The sequence below is a fragment of the Carcharhinus amblyrhynchos genome, chromosome 14 (genome assembly GCF_965287045.1).
Source record: "Carcharhinus amblyrhynchos chromosome 14, sCarAmb.v2.hapA, whole genome shotgun sequence".
In the NCBI taxonomy this organism is placed as follows: domain Eukaryota; kingdom Metazoa; phylum Chordata; class Chondrichthyes; order Carcharhiniformes; family Carcharhinidae; genus Carcharhinus; species Carcharhinus amblyrhynchos.
Genome location: NC_137337.1, coordinates 35,277,884 through 35,297,572, shown reverse-complemented (window position 1 = coordinate 35,297,572; position 19,689 = coordinate 35,277,884). Strand labels below are relative to the sequence as shown.

The 19,689-nt window shown below is 42.2% G+C and overlaps 1 protein-coding gene across 2 annotated transcripts in view; it reads right to left on the bottom strand.

Annotated features, from left to right (window-relative positions):
- Positions 1-19,689, bottom strand: part of atl1 (atlastin GTPase 1) — a 75,188-nt gene that overhangs the window by 40,232 nt on the left and 15,267 nt on the right. The window lies entirely within an intron of this gene.

Genomic DNA, 19,689 nt, shown 5'->3' with positions numbered 1-19,689 from the left:
CTTTCTAAAGTGTGTACATGGTACTGCTATGCCCATTTTTGCACCTGAAAGTTGCAAACAGAGTTCTACAACTGCAGTAGGGTCCTAACTTGTATATATAACAACAGTAGTGAATTAATCGCAGGAAAGTTTGCTGTCATTATATGTTCACATACGAATTAACTCTCATCACATAGATATTTCATAAAATCCCTACAAGTGTAGGAGGCCAGTTGGCCCATCAAGGTTGCATTGACCACAATCCCACCCAGACCCTATCCCTGTACCCACACGTATTTACCCTATTAATCCCCATCAATTGGGTCAATTTAGCATGGCCAATCAACGTAACATGCACATCTTTGGACTGTGGGAGGAAACCGGAGCATCCAGAGGAAACTCACGCGGATATGGGGAAAATGTAAAAACTCCACACAGACAGTGACCCAAGGCCAGAATTGAACCCGGGTCCCTGGCACTGTGAGGCAGCAGTGCTAACCACAGTGCCACCCTCAAGTAACAAAAAACCTATATGGTTTACCCACATAGGAGCAAAGATTGTGGGGAATGTGACATGGATACAGCAGAGAAAAGTCAGCCCAGAGAAATACTTCTGAGAGATGAGGTTATTGATTAGCTCAGTTAGCTGGATGGCTGGTTTGTGATGAGGAACAACACCAACAGTGCAAGTTCAATTCCCATACCAGTTAAGGTTATTCATGAAGGCACCACCTTTTCAACCTTGCTCCTCACCTGAGGTGTGGTGACCCTCAGGTTAAATCACCACTGGTCAGCTCTCAAGCGCGAGAGAAGCCTATGGTCATCTGGGACTGTGGCAAAATTTACATTAAGGGCAGCACAGTTGTTAGCACAGCTGCCTCACAGCGCCAGGAACCCAGGTTCAATTCCAGCCTTGGATATGTGGGATTTGCATGTTCTCCCCATGTCTGTGCGGGTTTCCTCTGGGTACTCCGTTTCCTCCCACAGTCTGAAAGATGTGCTGATCAGGGTGGATTGGCCATGCTAAATTGTCCCTTAAGACCCCAAGATATGCAGGTAAATGTGCGGAGTCACAAGGTTGGGTTGTGGGGGGGAATGGGCCTGGCTAAGATGCTCTTCAGAGACTTGGTGCAGACTAGATGGGCCAAGTGGCTTCCTTCTGCACTGCAGGGATTCTAGGACTGTCTGAGTAAGGTTTTCCTCCTTTTTCTCAAGTCAAAAATCACTGTCTAGACATACAAAAGCAGGATTTATTTTTGAAGTGGTTAGATAGAACGCAGTGTACAACAGTTCCTCCCTTTCAAAAAATGGGTCAATCTGATAAACAAACTAGAAAACCTGATGTTTCACTGCTTATTTACCATTGCTTTTAGTAATCATGATTAGTCATGGCATTGCATTGAATTGAATATTAACTTCCCATTCCCCCAACACCACGGAGGTATCTGGGATGCTTCCGTCCTGTCCTGTACCCATCTACCTCCCCCACCCCCTCCATCGCCAGAATCCCCAGTAACCTCCCCCCAGTCATTCCCAGCATCCACACCCACCCACCGCGCCCCCCCCCCAATCATCCCCAGCCTCCACATCCGCAACCTGCCCACCGCCCCCCCCGCAATCATCGATGGCATCCAAGAACTGCCTGGCCATGTCTCTCTTCCCCAGGGGCTATATTTACCCCTTGATATGGTTACGTTTTTAAAAATCTGTCAAGAACCTCACCGACGAGACAGTGGGGAGGGATAATTTGGTGAGGGAGCTAGTTAATCACATGAAAATTTATTAAAATATGTTAAAGTCAGATTCTTGCCCATTATAGGCACAAGCCTGATTACGGCATCGGCGGAAACCAGACAGCGTGTTCGTGCCGGAGTCAACCGCACTTTCTGAATCTCACGGGATTCTGACCTCACTCGAACAATCCCATGCACAGAGTCAAAATCTCCTCCTCCCCCCATGAGGACTTTTCTTGCACTTAATCCGGAATCCTACGTGAAGTAGTTAATATGACAAACAACATTCCAAAGGCTTGTCAGGCACGCTGAGTTCCTCGTGCGGCTTTCTGCAAAAACAAGGTTGCTTTGTTTGCAAGTATCGAGTCAAAGGGAGGTGGAAAAATCAGTCAGGGTTTCTTGACTGCTATCCAGTGGTTCCATCTAGAAAATGAACATGTGAATACTGGACGGGGCAAGGTCGAACTTGACTGTGACACACCCTATTGCAAAACAGCCTGTCAGCAATTGCTGTACGGACAAACTAAAATTGGGTGGTGCAGCATCATTGCAAATAACTAACGTGTCAATGCTTTCAGGAGGAGGCGGAAAACAAAACTGGAAGCTGGAGGAATATAGAAATATAGATCTTAAGTTTAAGTTTGTTTTTTAGTGTCACAAGTAGGCTCACATCAACACTGCAATGAAGTTACTGTGAAAACCCTCTAGTCGTCACACTCAGGCACCCGTTCGGGTACACTGAGGGAGCATTTTAGCATGGCCAATGCACTTAACCAGCACGTCTTTCAGACTGTGGGGGGAAACAGAATACCCAGAGGAAACCCAAGCATAAACAAGGAGAATGTGCACTTTCCACACAGATAGTGACCCAAGCCTGGAATCGAACCCGGGTCCCTGCCGCTGTGAGGCAGCAGTGCTAACCACTGTGCTGCCCTTGCAGAAGGCAGCAAAGCAGAGACATACACTGCTGACTACATTAAAAGCCCATTCTCACTTGTTACAGGGGCTGCAGTAGGAACTCGCTCTCCCAGCTGCAACGTGGATCCATCTACAGGATAAGTAGGGAGGCTAATGGTGACATATCATTCCAGCAGTCATGTCTCCTTTGGCATCATGAGCTGGAGACATGCTCCTTAACGTCTGCCTTCAGCTCAACTTCTTTTGAACTTTTCTTCCAATTGATTTTTACTTTAGCTCCCCCCCATCCTATAACTTAGCGTTTCTCTAGCAGTGGGACTAAGGAGCACTGGTGGGTTGAGGTATGGGACCGTGAGGTCCAGCCTATTGTTTGCTATCTACCTTATCAACACTACTCAACCAGCAAAATAGTTCTGTGTTGATTAAAAAAATTAAACTGGCAGTATCCAATTCATCATTTATGAAAAAGAGTGGAACTCCACAGGACAATTAGATCATTTTCAATTCATTTCCTCCAAGTAACTTGCGTGCCTCCATTCAATTCTGTCTTCAAAGAATTCTGGTAGATCTGGGAAGATTTCGAAAAACTTGACCACTCTGTATTCTTTGAATGTACATGTGCAATGTTTCTAACTGATGGAATCATCTACACCAGATGGAACGTGGCCATTCAAGGCAGCTCACCATCTTCTCAAGGGTAATTAGGGAGGGGCAATACATGCTAAAAGCTGCCCTCACCAGTTACATCCACATCTCACAAAAGAGAATGTTTTAAAAATCCTGATTTATGTTTCAAATTTTTGAATAATTGGCTTTCCTCCAGTACTCAGGCCAACTCCCGCAGCTTTTGTTTCATCTATTTCATATCCATCAAACAAGTTAGAAATCACCACACGTGAATATGGATGGTACGCTGAATGCTATAGGATGCACTGGCACTGGATGGGGGTCAGAGAAGATTCACTAGGTTGATTCTGGAGTTGAGAGGGTTGGCTTATGAGAAGAAACTGAGTAGACTGGGACTTCATGCATTGGAATTCAGAAGAATGAGGCGAGATCTTATAGAGACATAAGATTATGAAGGGAATAGATAAGATTGAAGCAGGGAGGTTGTTTCCATTGGCAGGTGAAACTAGAACTAGGTGGCACGGCCTCAGAATAAGGGGGAACAGATTCAGGACTGAGTTGAGGAGGAACTTCTTCACCCAAGAGGTTGTGAATCTATGGAATTCCCCGCCCAGTGAAGCAGTCGAGGCTACCTCGCTGAATGTTTTTAAGGCAAGGATAGATACATTTTTGAACAGTAAAGGAATTAAGTGGGTGGATAAGTGGAACTGAGTCCATGAAAAAATCAGTCACGATCTTACTGAATGGCTTAAGGGGCCAGATGGCTACTCGTTCTCATGTTCTTACAAGATGCACAGAACCGACATGGAAGTTTGGGTTGCAATAATCGTGCGATGTACTGTTTCTGTGGGCATCTATCCAATTCCTTTTGTTTGTACTGATGCACCCTGTGATCAATCAGCGATTGAAACTGAGCCATTAAAAGCATCACACATTCCAAAGGTGACTGCAAGAACAAAAGGCCAGATTTTTTGTCTGTATACACATTCAACAGAAGTCAGTCACTTTGGAAAGAACATCAGAACAGTAGCAGGCCATGTTGCTCCTTAAGTTCTCACCCCAACCGGAAACGCATTGTTTCAATCATTATCCTTGAGTCAACCTCATGAACATGCTGGACAAGTTCCCTACATCCCCACTGCAGGATGTGAAATCAGGAGTTGCTGTAAGACTTAAAGTCCTATGGCAGTTTAAAGGTTATGCTTTGGCATGACAAAACAACAAATCTTTTCTTAGTTCACAACATCTGAAAGAAGATCAGGAATGCAAAGAGTATTCTGTTTTTTATCAGATGCATTGAAATGAATTCTGCTGCAGGGAATGAAACATATGGAGATCTCCAGTTGGAACAGAGTGGCTTAAAGCCAACAGCTAATCTGCTGGACTGCATGGTGGCATAGTGCGTTAATACTGCTGCCTCACAACGCCAGACACCTGGGCTTGATTCCTGGCTTGGGTCACTGTCTGTGCAGGGTGTGCACATTCTCCCCATGTCAGTATGGATTTCCTCCCACAGTCTGAAAGACGTGCAGGTTAGGTGCATTGGCCATGCTAAATTCTCCCACATTGCACTCAAGTGGCACCAGATTATGGTCATTTGGTGATTTTCACAATAACCTCATTGCAGCGTTCATGTAAGCCTACTTATGATATTAATAAACAAACAATGGAAATCGTAGCAGTGGCTACCAACGAAACAACATAGTAATTGAACCAGGAAACCTAAGGCAATGAAATATAGCAGCTTAACCAAGTCAGCTAAGATGGAGGAGACCACCACCAGCTTCCATTTATTCAGTGTCCAATGAATGCAAAACATCTATAAATATCTCTTCCTTCTCACCATGTCAATGGGCCATAAGTGCCCATTATGCTGCACCAGTGGCTTGTGGAATTGTTCTTTTACTTGAATCCTTGCATGATTCAGCCCCAAGATCATTCTTCCAAGTAATGTAGCTGCATGGTGCATAAATGCATCAAAATACTCATGTTTTGTTACAAACAGACACTTGGGTAGCACTCTATATGACCGTGATAGTTACAACTCTCACTTTTAAGAATATCAGAACAGTCCACAAAGCCTGTCGAGGCTGCTGTGCCATTCAACAGGATACTGGCTGATCTTTGGTCTCGATTCCACTTTCCTGCCCATACTGCAGGTGGCATTCTCCCATTTTGAGACTAAATGCAGTGGTGAGCAGCTTCAGGTTTGAAAGCATCACTGTCATATTTAAATATCAGTCCAGCATATTCCTATCACTCTCTCCAGCCTTCTCCAGCCAATGCAGGATGTCAGCAACTCAGAGGGAAAAGGCTAACAACCTCAAGAGAAAGTCTGTTCCTCAATTCAACCACCTTCCCTCTGAGCCCATCACCTGCAAGGTGCCCATGCCCCAACTGGACTCTACCCAGCACCTCTGGAGACTTCATCCATCCCCTTCTATTAAACAATGTGTTATACCTTTAATTCCCTTGTTTGAGAGCTTTTCATGAAGGCTTGTTGTAGTCCAACTTCCCTCTGCCTTCCATTGTTTGTCATCTTCACCCATCTTGCCTCTCCCTCTGCCATCATGAGCCCTCACCCTTCCTTCTACAGTGTCTCCCTCATTTTCATCAAGCCACCCCCACCTTTGCTTCACAGCCCATTCCTAGTCAAACTCTGGACCTTTGTTGCACAATGCTGTCCAGGTAGACAGTAGTGCGTGGCACCAAGAAGACCCTGTTCTCTCCAACCAAGACACTGACATAGGAGGGTCCATGAGTCCACCAGCATGATGCTGATCATGAAGACCAGCTCAGCATGAAGATGGAGGCAGGAACTGTTTTACCCCAGCAGAGTGATGAACAGTGCATCAGGAACAATGCAGCACTATGGCAGAAAGGTTGTTGCACTCACTTCAAAGTCTCTAGTGAACTGAGGACGATCTTGTTCACACCCCCCTTTAACAATCAGGTTTTAGATCAATGTGACTTCCCATTGGCCTGAGACAAGATTGAAAGGCTTGATGGGACACCAATGGGCAGCTGTTTTAACGAGCATTCACAAGATGCAAATGAATGCAAATAGCATTCACGCCACCAGCCACCAGGAAGACTGACCTTCCATTAACTCATCATTTGGAAAATCGCTTCCGCTAGATTCTCCGCTCCTGTTTGCTACCAAACACGCCAAGGACCGGGTGGGAAAATTCAGCCCCATATGTCCCTTGGTTCTCTGAGACCCCAGAAATCTTCTGAGCCTGAAATACATTCAATGATGGAACATCCATAACACTGGGGTAGAAAATTCCAAAGACTCGCAACCCTTTCTGAGACTAAAATTTCCCTTCATCTCAGTCCAGCTCTACATGCCAAGGAAATGCCCAGCAGCAAGAGCATTGTTGCAACTGACAAAACATAATGTTGCTGTCACTCAGGACAGATCCAGATCCGACTGCCAGCCATCTCCAATGTCACAACGAAGTTTGGAGAGGTGTCTTTGGATGTGTTTTGGCTAACTACAGTGTACGAATATCTGACAATCTCTGACCATGCTATTGCTATGCTCTTACCATTTCCAGCAAAATATCCCTGCAGGCTAACATTTTGAATTCTGGCACACGTGAAAAACAACAGGAGGGAGCGCACGTCAGTGGAGCCGGATTTGCAGGTGGCCATCTCATCAATTCCTCCCCAGACCATAGGAACGTAAGAACTAGGAGCAGGAGCAGGCGATTTGGCCCCTCAAGTCTGCTCTGCCATTCAGTAAGATCATGGCTGATCTTTTTGTGGACTCAGTTCCACTTACCCGCCCACTTGTCCATAACCCTCGATTCCTTTGTTGTTCAAAAATCTATCTATCTTTGCCTTAAAAACATTCAATCAGATAGCCTCAACTGCTTCACTGGGCAAGGAATTCCACAGGTCAAAAGGCCGGCAGTCTCAGGTTTCTCACTAACCTGGGAAGTTGCAATTTACTCAAGTTTGCATTCTACTCTGATCCTTGAATTTCAACTATATACTGCAAACCTTTCTACTAAGTGACCGTAACCATAGTAAATGGAGGTAAATGTGACATTTATGAGCAATCGATTCAGCTGAAAATAAAGTGGGTGTGGCATGGAATTGTTTGTCTCATTGAAGTGTGCCTTGTTAATGAAAAGATTGGGAACCACTGGCATCAGTATTAAATCCGGAGGCTCATTGGTAGTTCAGTAGGAACATAAACATGTAACTGCCTAAAATGCAAAGAGACAGAGGGTTTAGGGAAATGAATTTCCCACCCGCCACACCTGTATTTTACTGCTCTCACAATGAGGTAATCAAGGTTTATAACATGACTGTTTAAGATTGGGACCAAAAAGTGATGAACTCATCTGAAACTTGTGCCACTAAGATTGGTCAAAAATGGAACGGTCATTGAAAGGAAAGCGTTTAAAATCAAAAGCTGCACATAATGATGTAGAGTTTGGAGTTTCTTTTCCTTTCATTAGTTCTTGTTTTTTTAAAGTCTTTGGTGAATGTTAATAACAGAGAAACCACTTTACAATGAGTGCACCTCCAACTATATGAGTTAGAGAAGATTGTACTATACAGATCTAGCAGATACATTTGTCACTTCAGTGTATAAATGTCCTAATGATAAAAGGGAGTTGAGATTTGAGCTAGTTAGTCTCTATACAGTCACCATAACTGTACCCAGAGTCAAAGAATCCGAAAACAGATCACATCTCCACAGATAGAGTTTTATCACCCAAACATGCAGGACATAACATTATTGTCGCTGGGAAGGATTAGATAACCAGGTGAACTATGCTGCTCTTAAACATACAGTCACAAAAGTTCTGGAAATAGTGTCCACAGCTAAGTGAAATAGAAGGAGACAAAGTGGAAAATGTCTTTCTAATCCTCAGGGAGGGCTTTTTAGAAGCATCTCTGTCAAGTGTCAGCCCCTGGCAGCTCCAGGATTCCCATTTTATATGGGTGAACTACTGACAACTCAATAGGAATGCAGAGAAACTGAGAAGAATGTTATTGTGTCATTTGGAGGTCATTTGTGTTAAAAGTGACATCCATCACGGATGTCAGAAGGAAATACTGTAGAATATGAGCAGGGAGCCTTCATGATCATTTCCAGAGGCATTTCGGGTAAAATTCTAACAGAAATGGTATTCCGTACAAAGTTGAGTACACAGGCCAGAAAGGTCCAGGATTCAAACCCTGCTAAGCATTAGGTTGGGAACAGAAACATACAATTGACCTTGGTTGCAAATTCCCCACCACAGCTGAATAAATTAGTGATGTTCACTATCAAATTGCACAAGTAAGAACCACGTGGCATTGAAGTTGGGCTGAAAACTTTGGAATGCCTTCAGAGAATACAGAAAATTGGGGGCAAAAAAATGAGCAAGGCAGGTTGCATGCTCAATGCTCTTTTGTTGTCGGATGGAAATTTTTCTGCTTTTTTTAAAAAATTGAGGAATTTAGGTAAGCAATGCAGATCTGTTAATGCAGATTGGAGCTGTTGTCATTTGTTTGCTTTGTCTAATTTTGTTTCAAAGGGTATGCAAAGTGATCTTTCCTGCACTACAAAAGCTGTCCAAAAGATATTAACAGAAAGGATGAGAGAAATAGGCACAAACCTGGTTAAAAATTCAGGTGATTTGATGCTTTTTTGAATAATTCAGCAATTAAAGCAATAAATATGATAACCGAATTCTGTTTTTATGGGTCAGCTAGCCAGAAAAAAATGTATTCTATATATAGAACTCAAAATATGCAAGCATCCTGGATCTGCATCAGTCACTTTTAGATTATGAGCCAAATCTTAATTAAGTAACCTCAAAAAAGCAAAGATTTCCTTTTTAAGATGGCACCTTCTTCCAATGGAACATTTATGGTAACTAAATTGCAAGAGGCATTTTCGGCAATGACTGCAGCTCTACTTCCGTGCGTACTCTGTTATCTATTTAAAAAGGACCCTTTACCTGACTTTGTGACAAGATAATGCTGGTTTAAAGATATATTGTGTATGTAAATATAAAAGTATTTCATCACTACCAAAAGACAACAACTTATAATAAACTTGACTTTAATTAGAAAACAGTGTTGCATTGAATAAAGTCATGGAGTAAAATATTACTCACTGACACTAAATAAGGTGAATATTAACTAGTATGTATTAATATTTTGAAGGGCAGCTACATTGCTTTGAGTATACTGATAGTCTGCATGGTCAGGAGCTGAAGCAAGTTAACTCCTTCTTTCGTGAGGTAACTGGGTGAAAATTCCAGTCTCACAAATTGTTCCCAACGGAAACCAAAGGCAGAAGATTCATTTGGACTCGAAACGTTAACCCTGTTTTTCCTTCCACAGATGTTGCCAGAGCTGCTGAGTTTTCTCAGTATAGTGAATAACATTGTGTCTATCAAATAAAACAGAAAATGCTATGTAGAATTGCGCCACGTGGGGGTTCACTGAAGTAGACATTTGTTAGCAATGGGGAGATTCAGTGAATGGATAGCAATGTCCATGGGTGAAAACTGAAGTCTATAACACTTCTCATCTCACAACAATTCACAGCACAGACGGTCATAATTTAAGCCTTTGTGCTTTTAAGTTATCCATAACCCATAACATTGGGTGGCACACTGGTTAGCCTCACCGCGCCAGGGACCCGAGTTCGACTCCTGGCCTGGGTTATTGTGTGTATGGAGTTTGCACATTCTCCCCACGTATGCGTGGGTTTCCTCCGAGTGCTCCGGTTCCTCCCACTGTCCAAAGATATGCTGGTTAGGTGAATTGGCCATGCCAAATTCTCCCTTAGTGTACCCAAACAGGTGCAACAAGGGGATTTTCACAGTGCCTTTATTGCAGTGTGAATATAAGCCTACTTGTGACACTAATAAATAAACTTAATTATTCTCTCACACAACCCTGCAATCTCCTCTGCATCGAAATTCTTATCCTAACTTAAGTACTGAAATAAGAACCCTATTTGTCCCTGGAGGGAGCACCATCCAGCCTTGAGTTCTGCTGAAAAATCAGATCATCTGGTCAATGAACATAACCTGCTTTCTAAAATTTTTGTTCACCTCCCCTGATTCCAACATTCCCAGAATTCATCCATGACAATTTGATGCTAATTTGTATATCCAAAAGAAGGAATACTGGATTTGACTGTGGGTGGCAAAGGATGGATAAATAACCTAAAGGTAGAAGAACTCTTGGGAAATAGTGAACATAACCTAATTAGTTGGAAAATTGATAAAGAATCAAAAATAAAGTTGTCAAGAGTGGAGATTAGCTAATTACACTTCAACAAAAGAGGACCTAGCCCAGATTCACTTTTTTTTAAAAAGGCAACTATCTTTTTAAATGTCACAAATCAGAGAGCAATATTTAAATACAAGGTAGATAAGGTTGGGCTAAGTGCATTCTAACCACAATACATGGGATGCATCAAGAGTTCCATAGATATATAGAGAGAATAGAGGCTTAAGAAAAGCATATGATAAATAGAGAGGGAATTAAACACATAAGAAATATTAAAAATATAGAAGGAAAGCATAGAGAAAAATGTAAACCAAGAAGCAACACAAAGAAATAATGGGCGAGATATTCTGGTGTTTCTACAGCGTGTTTCTTGGTGGTGGAAGGTGGCACACCATTGGCCCGCGATGAGATCTTCTAGTCCCACCGCAGTCAATGGGATTTCTCATTGAATCCACCCCATATAGGGCAGGATGTTGGCACAGTGGTTAGCACTGCTGTCTCACAGCGCCAGTGACCCAGGTTTGATTCCCGGCTTGAATCACTGTCTGTGTGGAGTTTGCACATTCTCCCCATGTCTGTGTGGGTTTCCTCCAGGTGTTCCAGTTTCCTCTCACAGTCCAGTTAAGTGCAGGCCATGCTAAATTCTCCCTCACTGCACCCAAACAGATGCTGGAGTGTGGCGTCTAGGGAAATTTCACAGTAACTTCATTGTAAGCCTACTTGTGACACTAATAAAACAAACTTCAAACACTGCCTGGAAACACACTGCAGGAGTGTGCCACTGGTGAAGATCCCATTGGTGTGAACAGCCAGAAAGTTCTGGCCAATGGTGGTCAACATGAAGGGGAGTAACTTTTATATGAGAAAGGTCATTTAAAAAGGCATGGACGCGAAGAGAACCATCTTGTACTGAAGAATCAGAGAATGACAGAGCTGTTTAACAAATAGTTAACTTTTTTTTTAAACAAACAAATGCAAAAGTATTGCAATACCCAAAGAGGATAAGAGAGGATCAGTGTTGTAGATAAATTTTCAAAAGAGCATTGTAACTAAAAAATTATTCCAAGAACTGCAGAGGTTTAATAGAAAATAATACTGTATTAGTAAGGCTGATGAAAAGTTCAGTCAAAGTGATGGAGTTTACTACAATTCCTAGAAGAGATGAAGGAGCTTAGAGGGAGAACTGAAGGGGCTTAAAGACAAAATAGCACTATTGCTATATGGCTGAAAGCACAGCCACTAATAGAAGGGGGAGGGGAGAAACTCACAAGAAAGTAGAATCAGAGGAATGTAGAACTTGGGAAAGACAAAATGTTATAGTGTTGGAGCTGGTTACAATTACTGGGGGGAATGGGGAGGGTCAGAGTCCACAAAATTACTCAAACACAATAAAGAGAATATTAAATAGAATTGTTGAAGAACTGGGAGACGGGACAATAAAGGTCAGTGGGGAATGGTGGATGAACAGTGTTTGCTGCACAGTACACATGGGCAGCAAAGTTTTAGATGGACTAAAGTTCACAGAGACTGAGACTGGTCACAAGATCACTGGCCAGGAAGTTGGTAAAGGCGTAGCTTGAGGCAGAGGTGGGCAACCTGGTAGAAGTGATCTTTGTGATGGCAGAGATACGAGATCAAAAACTTAGCTAGCATTGCACAGGACCAACAAGGCTGTAAACAGACTGGTTCACTCTGAAACAGTGGCTGGAAGATTTTCCAGCTTTGTCATGATAGAATCTGGAAATTCAACAGTTCAGCTAAAAGTCCATTGATTTTCAGCAGGACTGGACAATCCCAGCAGTGGGCGGGGCCAGAAAATCCTACCCAATGGCTGGGGAATGCGGGGATAAGTGGCATGTAGATGATGCAAACTGTGATTTAACCAATACAGGATCTCAGACTGGCAGGCAGTTGTGATGGAAGGTCATAAGCTGAAATGCTCTTCACAGATGCTGCCAGACCTGCTGAGTATTTCCAGCACTTTCTGTTTTTACTTCAGACTTCAGACTAGCAATCTGACAACACGGAAACTGTGGAGCACGAGCAGTGGGCGTCAGCAGTATACCTAATAACAAAATAATCTTTTAGCCAGAAATTGCAACACAAGTTAATTTCACAGTAACTTCGCTGCAGTGTTAATGTAAGTCTTACTTATGACTAATAAAGAAACTTTAAAACTTTATACAAATTAATACAGTAAAATGGAATTGAATAATTCTAGTTCAAAGTAGAGTGGGGAATAATAGCGCAAGAGTAAAGATGTCTTGCTGCAGTTGTACAGAATCTTGGAGAGACCTCACCTGGAGTATGTGTGTATAGTTTTGCTCCCCTTATCAAAAGAAGGGTATACTAGTCATAGAGAGAGTGCAATGGAAGTTCATCTGATTAATCCCTGGGATAGTGAGATTGTTTATGAGGAGAAACTGGGGAGATTGGGTCTGTAATCCCTAGAGTTTCAAAGAATGAGGGGTGACTTCATTGAAATTTACAAAATTCTGCCAGGGTATGACAGGGTGGATGTAGATATATTTCCCTGGCTGGACAGTCTAAAACCAGGGGACATAATCTCAGGATAGGATTAACTATTCAAGACTGAGATGAGAATGAACTTTATCACTCACAGATGGTGAATCTTTGAAATTTTCTACCCCAATCATCTAAGGAAGCTCAGTTATGAAACATGTTCCAATCAGAAATCACAAATTTCTGGAGACAAATGACATCAAGGAAAATGGAGATCGTGATAGTGCAGGAAAGTGGCATTAAGGTAGATGATAAGCCACGATCTAATTGAATGATGGAGCAAGACCGATGGGCTGAATGGCCTACTCCTGTTCCTATGTACTGTATAGCTGCTAAGCTCCTTTTGCAACCAGAAGCAGATTTTCTTTATATAGTAACTAGCAAGGTTAATTGTGACTTATTTCCCCACAGTGTTTGGTACTTTAAGAAACAGGATAATGAGTACTAAGTCAATCATCGTGACTATGACCTAAAAGTAAAAAATGGAAGTTAAAATTGGTTGATTCCCAATAGAGATTCCACTCACAATACAACCTGTGATGGACCACATTAGGAGGACTTCAGTAAATGTTCTTCCGTGTTTCCATGCCCATACCACCACCCACCACAAACAACCATAAAACCAATCAGCAAGGTTCTCTGGCCTCCCCTTGGTACTTTTCTTAGTGGCAGGAGAGAGCATGCATTTGCTGGCAGCAGGATCCCCTGGTCCCACCACTGTCAACAGAAATTCCCATTGAAGTCACCACATGCCACCAGGAAACCCGTGACAGGGATCCACCAGCAGGGTTAGAGAATCCCACTGGTGTGAACGGCTGGAGAACTTCAACAGATGAAACAAAGGGGGCATTGAATGGTTCAGGCGGAACAGCTACAGAAGATATAGGCTGGAATTCTCTGGCCATTCACATCGGTGGGATCTTCAGTGCCACTGATGGCACACCACCATCCCAGAATTCTTGGCAGCGGGGTGTGGAAGTAATGGAATATCCCATTGACAGCGGTGGAAACAGAAGATCCCATTGCCAGCAAGTGGCGTGCCATCTCCCATTGGTGAGAACCATGCGGCTGGGAGGTCAGAGAACCCTGCCCATAAATTTTAACTAGCCTGTGTTTACATTGTGGGTTGAACCACATGGAATGCTTTGTCAACCAATCACGAAAGCTGAACCATAGGCTGTGTGTTGAAACTCTTCAATACCCATCATTCCAATCTACTTAAGTGTTTGGATATTAGCTGAGCTGCTAAATGGCCTTTCCTGGATACCTGAATTTTATAATTAGAATGGTGGACAAAAATAGCAACAATCCATTGGTCCTGTCCAATAATGATACAGCATAAGACAAATTAGCAAAGCATCATCACCAGAGTCTAAAATGAACTTCCATTTTTAAATGAAAACATGAACCAGTTTAGCAGAAAAAGTACCAAATACAAGTCTCACAACTTAATTTACTGCCTCAGTGCTTAAGGTGAAAAATACCCCCAACATCGCAGTAAACAGCTCTCGCAATAGATCCATAATAAGCTGGGAATTCTTTAATGCAAGTGAGACAAGAGAATCAGAACCAGTGAACAAGGTTACTTTTCTGCTGGCATCTAGGCCTACAAGTGATCAGGATCACATCTGCAATCTGGTAGTGGAATCAGTGGCACAATAATTATGATTATCTGTCCATTGTGATATTTAAGGGCACAGAAATAAGTCACAATTAACCTCGCATTTGACCTAGATGTTTGTCTGTATCATCTGGATGTAAATTACCAAAGCAGAATAGAGAATGGAAGAGTAAGCAGGGAGGACTGCACATCCATAATGAATCAGGAAGGTTCCCTTGCCACTATGCAGTCCTCACTACTTTCTTCTGTTTGTCACACACAGGTTTTCTATCATACCAAAGTGCTGAACAGGGAAACTGCTCCTTTGTGCCTAATTTTAAGCCGCTTAATTCATGCAAACTCAAACCCATGGAGAGGATACAGGGGAAATTCACAAGGATGATACCAGAAAAGAGAGGCTTTCATTATGGGAAGGGATTGGAGAAGCTGGTGTTCACAACTATATCGCGTTGATGAGGTATATTGATGAAACTCTACTTCCATTGTTTTTGATGATAATCTTAATAAAGGCTTCCTGCTAATCAAGTCACTGATCAATGGAAATGATTCATCAGTTTCCCTCATCAATCTCTTCTCATAAGTAGGAAACCTGATATACAATCAGCCTGTTAAAATGGAAATCTGCATTGGTTTTACTAAGGTTCTGGATGGAATGCATTGCGCAGGCCACAGTTAAGCACTGCATATTCATTGCTCTTGTTTATCCCAATACAAAAAAAAACAAGATTTTTTTAAACTCATTTGTGGGACATGGGTATCACTGGCTGGCCAGCATTTCTTGCCCATCCTTAGTTGCCCAAGGGCAATTGAGAGTCAACCACATTGCTGTGGCTCTGGAGTCATGTGTAGGCCAGACCAGGTAAGGACAGCAGATTTCCTACCCTAAAAAGTGAACCAGATGGGTTTTTCTAACAGTTGAAATGGTTTCATCGTCATCAACAGATTCTTAATTCCAGATGTTTTTTATCGAATCCAAATTCCACCATCTGCTGTGGCAGGATTTGAACCCCAAGTTTCTGGATAATAAAGTCTAGCGATAATACCACTTGGCCATCACTTTCCCTATGTATGAAGACATGAGCTTAACTGTAGTAGGGTGACTTACGAGGAAAACTAAAGAAGCTTGAGCTTCAGAGTCTGGAAGAAATTGCGTATGGGGAATGGCTATGAAATAATTAATGATATGGTTATCACCCAGATTTTTGCTCCAGTGCAAGTCAAACAATAATAGAAAACATAAATAGAAATTAATTTTAAAAAAAGTCTTCAGACAGCTAAGTGTTTCAAGTAATTTGCTGGTTGGGTAACAAAGGCCAAACAATAGAATAGATTTTACAAGAGGATGGATTACCCAGTCCAACCTTCGACATAAAAGTTGGTCAGCACTTAACCTTCATAAACATCTGATTGCCCCACAGCAATAATATATGGGGGCACCCTTAAGCAGTGCAGAGTGTGGCATCTGCCTCTGTGGGGCAGGAAGCCCTTCCGTTGAGAGTTCCTGGCTAATCTGATTGGCAGCAGTTCTGTAGCTGTAGTCTCAGTGCAGCCAGAAGAGAGTGGCCACTGCTGGGACTTGCCAGATAGATGTGAAGGCAGAAGCGGTGAGTGGGAGGGTAACAGGAGATCGCCCTCTTTATTTTACATGCCCACGCCACCGCCACCACCCCCTACCTTTTCAAATATGCAGCTAGCAGGCTGTAAAATTCACCTCATTGAGGTTGTAAACAAAACAGAATTGAAGCTTTGGTGAAACTGCTAACATATTAAAGAAAAAAACTTTGATCCTGAATTTATCTGTGTTTATATGCCTTCAGAGGTCTGGTATGACTAATCATTCCTAAAAATCTATGCAGTTCACTAAAACTGCGACTTTAGAAATTCATGTTACCAAGCATTAGTAGCTTACTTTACTCAATTATGTCCACTTCTAATTCAAAGTGAATGAAAAATATTGAATTTGAAAAAGTGTTTCCTGTCCTGTGTAATCACTGGCTCCACTATAACTGCAGTCTATTGTGGACCGGAAAAGATCACATGGCTCTTGCCTTTTTTCATAGTATAACATTCACATTTTGCTTGCTCAGAAATTTATTTTCTAAATTTTTGGGGCTATCCTAATGGTATAAAGAGAATAAACTGAATTTAAAGAATGAAATACTACAAATAGATATATGTGTTCTTTCCCTTCCAGTTCTACATACTGGCATAGTTGCTGTGCATCCTCCCACATTCTAATTGCTTTAAAGGAAATGAAAATGCTTGTAATTCCATCCTCATGAAACAAAGGTTATTTCAAAATTCTTAAATGACTTAGTGGAATATTGAGCAAAGTGTGGCAGCAAACTAGAAGATCCCATTACCAATTTCTGATCTGTGCTGGGCTACAGATTGCTGTAATTGACCTCAGTGACCCTAAACTGCATAGTGGCAAAATTAAGCAACACTGTTTTCAGCTGACTGTTATGCAGAGACTCCATAGGAAAGCATATATATATATATATGACCGTTCCGTGGTGCTCCCTATAGCTGAATAGACTATTGACATGTAGACACGGATGTGAGCAATGAGTACATGGGCAAAATTCTGTAGGGCTGACACTGGCCCAAACATGATGGCCTGAATCTTCAGGATGGCGGATGTTCCCGCTTACTCTGACAGGCCTACTGCCATTTCATATTCAATTGAGTGCTGACTGGCAGCAAGCAGAATCTCCATCTGCCCTTGGAAGCAAATTCTGCCTTGGAGAACTGTTTGGAAAACCAGATTGGCCAACAACACTCCTACCCCTCCAGGAACAGCACTGCTGTAATTGACCACAGTGACCCAAAACTGCATAGTGGCAAAATTAAGCAACACTATTTTCAGCTGACTGCTATCCAGAGACTCCATAGGAAAGCATATATATATGTATCAGTCTTATCTGTGGTGTTCCCTATTGCAGTGCAGTGGCCAGAATAAGTAGTACAACGCTCTGTCTAGCCTACGTTCCATGCGTGGGAGGGTGATCTCAGTTTCTGGGGTTGGCCAGGGTGGAGAAAGGGCCAGAGTTCCCATGTCCAGAGGGGAGGGCTCCCAGATGTGAGGGGTCTTCCGATGGTAGTAACCGCCCTCACTCCCCTGTCCCGCCCAAGATGGAGATTCGCTCATTTTAGAATTGCCCACCCTGATCTGACCAGTCTAAAAATTGAGGACAGCCAAGAAAAGGCCCTTAAGTTGCCCTAAAGCAGCCTCAGAATTCAACTGGGGGAGTGTAAAATTCCGGCCTAAATTACAGCAAAGGTCAGTGATTTCAGTTGGATAAAGGAGTATTGGGCTTTTTGAATTAATTCGAACCAGAAATGACTACTCCTGGGAGCTCAGAGAGACTAGTTTTCTATGTATAAATTGTAATATTACTGTGTAAAGGAACTAATACATGGAAGGAAAGAAATTTATTTTAATAAAATCAGACAGGGATCAATACAAACTACGGATAAGTGAGATGATAGTCCAATGATTCATTCATACGCTGAACCTAGGAACTTGCAGTCCTTAATTCACGGGTGGAATTTTACGTAGCTTTATTAAAAAAAAGCATTCTAAGAATGTACAAGAGATTACTTTTATTCCTTATATTTTATTTGTATCACAGCAAGAGTCAGTGCTTTGAACTGGGCATTTAATCAATTACATTTACTGTGCTATGTGCCAGGTACACGTTTGTCACGACTGGAAATGACACTGATTGAATTGCGTTTTGTAATAATTCCAACTCCTGAAAAATATGTTGTGATAGGTATGTATTATTGCTAAGGAGAGTAGATTTCAGTATTACATGTATAAAACCATGTAAATTCTGATCTATATTTTAGCTGGAAAAATGGATTACATATTTTCAATTTTTTGGTTCTTTCATTGTACATAAGCATCTAATTATTGGACGTTACACATTATTAAATGTACTCTGCTTTCCAAGTATCAGCATTTTTCTCTTGCTGTCTTTTGAGTTTATTTTTCCTAGGATTAGATTTTTCGCAATGGCCATCATTCCTTTGTCTGAATTTGTGTTGTTTCCATACTCGACTTGTTGCACATATCTAGTTCATGGATTATGTATTTTAGAATATAACTTTTAGTTTTGTGCATTAACGTTTAACTGTAAAAATGGGATAAATGCAATTAAAGCAAGCTTGGAGTCTACTACCCTTAAAGGTTTGGGGCCATCTTGAGGTAACAAGTTAACAGCCAACAAGAACCATAAAAGCCTACAGTGCAGAAGGAGGCTATTCAGTCCATTGAGCCTGCACTGACAACAATCTCACCCAGGCCCTTTCCCCTTAATGCCACATAGTTATCCTGCTAATCACCCTGATACTAACAGGCAATTCAGTATGGCCAATCAACCAAACCCACACATCTCTGGACCATGGGAGGAAACTGGAGCATCCAGAGATATGGGTAGAACATGCAAACTCCACACAGACAGTCACCCAAGGCCAGAACTGAACCCTGGCACCGTGACACAGCAGTGCTAACCACTGTGCCACCAACCCTTCCTAAAAAAGGTAAATGTTTGAGAGATTGCCAAAACACCTAAGGATATAGCAGTTCAGTGTTTCTTTAATAAAGTCAGAGTAGAAGAGACAGAGCTATAAAACAGCAGGAGGGCATACCTAGCTAAATAACTGGAGACATGATGGCCAAAACTCTACTACCTTGCCCACCTGAGGATCCAACAACGGAAATCTCCATTGACCTCAGACTGAAATTTCCGGTCTCACCCAAGCGAGACCATAAAATCCCGCCCAATGTCTGCTTTCCTTGCAGAGACATGTTTTTGTTCTGCAAATTAGAATTAAATTGGTTTAAAAGCATTAAGTGAACTCTGGAAGGTTGTAATACCCATTTATGTCAGCACAACAAAGAAGAAAATATAAAGATCAACGAGGTAGTCCCAGAGCAAACTATGATGCAATAGAGCTATGTGGAGCAGAGGGAAATTCTCTGGTTTTAGGTTATCCGGCTGTTCGCTGAGAGAGAGTTTGTTGCAG